General features: G+C 43.6%; 1 pseudogene; it reads left to right on the top strand.

The window, feature by feature from the left end:
* Window positions 1–2670: 2670 nt before the first annotated feature.
* Window positions 2671–4168, top strand: LOC123934730 (annotated as a pseudogene).
* Window positions 4169–4455: the final 287 nt, after the last annotated feature.

Raw genomic sequence — 4455 nt, 5'->3', positions numbered from 1 at the left:
TTGTAAGGCTAGTGAAAAATCTAATATGGTACCTCCAAGAATCATTTAGTTGAACAAAAGCTCCCTTAAAGATCTTTACGAACTTGGGGGCGCCTGGGTGGCTCAGTGGGTTAAGCCTCTGCCTTCGGCTCAGGTCATGATCTCAGGGTCCTGGGATTGAGCCCCACGTTGGGCTCTCTACTCGGCAGGGAGCCTGCTTCCTCCTCTCTCTCTGCCTGTCTCTCTGCCTACTTGTGATCTCTCTGTCATATAAATAAATAAAATCTTTAAAGATCTTTACGAACTTGTCTCACAGATCTTCTCAATTTAACAATGGAATTTGCAAGATCTGATGAGCATTCAGTATTCCTCAGAAGTTGTATGGGGTGCCCAAATAAACCAGGGCTAAACTCAAAGAGATTTATGAGTGTGGCTTTTGTTAATGGAGAAGAATATGTTTTGATTCATAAGAAAATCACTGTTTTTGAAAGACTTACAATGGCTTGAACTACGAAATTAAAGAGATTTTTGTAAACTCAACTTTAAAAAAATTTTTTATTTAGTTATTTGACAGAGAGAGAGCACATAAGCAGGCAGAGCAGCAGGCAGAGGGAGAGGGAGAAGCAGGCTCCCCACCAAGCAGAGAGCCTGAGGTGGGGCTCGATCCCAGAACCCTGGGATCATGACCTGAGCCAAAGGCAGACACTTAACTGACTGAGCCACCCAGGTACCCTTGTAGCCCCAACTTTTTATGAGTAGGATGCACGGTAAAAAAAAAAAGAAAGAAAGAAAGAAAAGTCAGCTATAAACACATCCCACTTTTTATCGAAAAGGAAAGATGAATAAAATCATGGAATCAAAAGCTTTGATGAGTCATTCCCAGGCCATAGGACTGAGCCTTCACCAAGGAACTAGCAACATGTAGCAAACTGGATCTCTAAATTGCCGTGGACTTTGACTCCAACATGCCTTGTGCTTGTCTCCCTTTGCAAAGGAGTATCTATGCCTGTCAAACATTTCATGTTGGTGTGTGTATGTGTGCATGTGGGTGGGAGTGACAGATAACATCTCTTCAGTTCACAGGATTTTCAAGTCAAGAGGAGCTATACTTGACCACATGGACACGAGGTCCGACAGCTGAGCAGCCTCACCCGACAGAGTACAGATCTCGGTGAGGTCCTGGGTCTTGAGATTGAACCTGTCACGTAATGGGATAAGAGTCTGGGGGTTTTGGAAGAGACACATGTGAATTTTGTATGTAAGAAGAATGTGAATTGTTTTGGCCAGAGGAGAGACCATGGTAGATGGTAGATCCATGACAGATATATGCCACATATATGTGACAATGTGAGTAACATCTCCTCCCTCTGAGAGCTGAGGTTTCTGTCCTCTCTCTGTTGATTCTGGGTAGAGAATTGTAACTTCTCTGACCAACACAGTGTAGTAGAAATAATGTTATATAACTTCTGGGTAGGTCGTAAAAAGGATATAGTTTAGATCTGTTCTCCTTTTATCTTGAGATAGTTGCCGTTGAAACCCAGACGCCTTGTTCTGAGGAACTCCAGCTCACATGGAGACGCCGTATGTAGGCTTACCAATGGAAAATCCAAACTAAGGTCTCAATGGACAAATCGGCATAGTTTTATACATTAGTGTCTTCAGATTATAACACTCAGGTTTTTGGTCTGCCAACTGGGGGCCCAGCATCATGAAGTAAAGACAAGAAATCTCTATTAAGCCAGGTGTTCATTCCTGTCCCACAGATTGTGTGAGCAAACAATTTTGGGATAAATTTTTATCTAGCCTTAGTCAAATAAACAGATTTTCTTGGCGTGAGCAAAAAATCAGTCACAAAAAGCACAAACTATAAAAGAAAAAAGTTAACAAATTTGACTTCTTCAAAATTATACTTTTATATCTTTAAAAGGGTGCCATTAAGAAAGTGATGAAGGCAGGGGCACCTGGGCGGCTCAGTCAGTTAAGCGTCTGCCTTCTGCTCAGTCATGATCCCAGGGTCCTGGGATTGAGCCCCATGTCTGGCTCTCTGCTCAGTGGAGAGACTACTTCTCCCTCTCCCTCTGCCTGGTGCTCTACCTGCTTGTGCTCTCTCTCTATAATAAATAAATTAAAAAATTTTTTTAAAAAAGTGAAAAGGCAAGCCACTGAATAAGAAAATACATATATCTTAAGTAGAACATTTTAACCAAAATATAGAAAGAACACTTACAATTCTTTATTAATAAGACAACTCACTAAAAAAGAAAAGACAACTCACAGATACAATGGGCAAAATAGTTGAACAATTAAAAAATTACATAGATAGTAAAATATAATAAATATATAAAGATATTTTTAAAAAATATAAAAATAGTTAATATAAACATATAGTAGTAAGGACACAATCAACATCAGCTACTCCTAGAGAACATGCAAATTAAAACCACAATGAAAAATGAATACACAGCCACAGAATGATTAACATTTTAGAGGCCCCAAACTACGTATTTGGCAAGTATTTGCAACAACTGGAACTCTTCCGTGTACATGTTGCTGGTGGAAGTTAAAAATGCTCTATAGGGGTCAGGGCCTTTGTCTTTCTCTCCCTGCAGGTGGGAGGCTGCCCAACGGACCTATTTGGTGTTAGCCTGGCTTGAGGTTCCCGGCCCCTGGGAGGCTTGCTCAGGTCAATTTTTCCATAACTTTATGGAGAGAAGGGACTTCAAGGCGTGGCTTGGTAACATTTCTGTTACGTTTCTTTCTCGGAGGAACTGGCCAAAAAAAATGAAACTCTGGGGGCGCCTGGGTGTCTCAGTGGGTTAAGCCTCTGCCTTTGGCTCAGGTCATGGTCCCAGGGTCCTGGGATTGAACTCCACATTGGGCTCTCTGCTCAGCAGGGAGCCTGCTCCCCCCCCCCACCCCAGCCTGCCTCTCTGCCTACTTGTGATCTCTCTTTATGTTAAATAAATTTTAAAAAATCTTTAAAAAAAATAAAATTCTGGATCACCGGATTAGTCTGAGTGGGGCAGTCCAGCCCAGACATCTATCTCTCCAATTACTTGGGATACTTCCTCAAACTTCTTCTCCTGGAGCTCAGTTTTATTTGTTAAAATGGCTCGGTCCTCAGTCTGCATGTAAAAATTTGGGTTGGCACATAATGATTCTGTTCAGGACACCTTGCCCTGGAAGAAGGTTTGTTTGAAAGCCTATTTGAGAATGAAGCAACTGGAACCTTGAAGCCTTTGAGCCCTCATCATTAATGGGACACACTGCCAGAGGTTATGCACTTGACCACAAAGATGGCTTTCTCTGCACAGGGTCAGATGACTTGTCTGCAAAGCTGTGAGAAGTGAGCACAGGCCAGTGCATTTATGGAATCCAGACCCGCAGTTGGGCAGCAGTGAAGTGTGATGAACAGAAGCTTGGGACGGGCTCCTTTGAGAACACTGCAGCCTGATGGGAATGGAGCTCTGGAAGCCAGGACCCAGCACTTCTGGGGTCACCAGGGGGCAGTGTTTAGCGTTGACTACAAAGATGAACTGGGTATCTTGGTGAGTGGCTCTCAAGATTTCACTGGACTTAATCTGCTGGGATGAACCTGAACACACACACCGATACATGGAATGGGTCACCAAGGTGATTCTGCAAGAGTGTCAAGTCAGATCTCTTTTGCACAGCCCTGGAGATTACATACTCTGAAGTGTGGACAACTATGAGATCAAGATTTGGCCAGCTGGGAGAGAAATCAACTCCAAGTGCTTAAAGATGTTGTTTGTCACTGAGGCTAGAAGTATCTGCCTACCGCCAAGACTTTAGTATGATGGCACATACATTGTAGTTTGGCAGTGCAGGACTTAGTCGGTTGTGATATTCTCAGGGTCAGCGGACTCCTGAGATAGCAAACATGGCCTTGCGTGGCTTTGGAGATATATTTGTCCCATTGTTTGAAAACCGTTCCCTGTATATCATAGACTTGCAGACAGGGAACCTGATTAGCCACTGGCTTCTGCCAGAGTACAGGAAGTCAAGGAGAGGCTCGAGCTTCCTAGTGGACAAAGCATCCTGGGTCAATGGACTGTATGGGCACCATGACACGGGCTTGGGCTTTGCCACCAGCATGCTTGACCACAGGATTCATCTGATGTTGTGGAAGGAGCATAGCCCACATCACCGGCTGACCACCATTGACTAAGTTTGGGTGTGGGGGCTGTGGGTGTTCAGTACCACCTCTATGGCAGTGGATGGCATGAACCAAAGTTCTTACCTAACAGTTTCATCATGGCGCAGTGCATGATCCTTTATCTGTGTTTGCCAGGGGACCAGGGCTTGGGGCAGGGGAGGGCTCGTTTTCTTGACATACAGCACAGCATGCTAACAGGGTACACCATTGACTTCATTTGTACTTAGTTCTGTTGGTCAGTATAGGAGGATGCATTTTGGATTCATCTTTCTTGAATGTTAGTTTGAAGTAAAGAAAGT

Source organism: Meles meles, chromosome X, assembly GCF_922984935.1.
Source record: "Meles meles chromosome X, mMelMel3.1 paternal haplotype, whole genome shotgun sequence".
In the NCBI taxonomy this organism is placed as follows: domain Eukaryota; kingdom Metazoa; phylum Chordata; class Mammalia; order Carnivora; family Mustelidae; genus Meles; species Meles meles.
The sequence above is the reverse complement of the archived record's forward strand: the minus strand, read 5'-3'. Positions and strand labels throughout refer to the sequence as shown.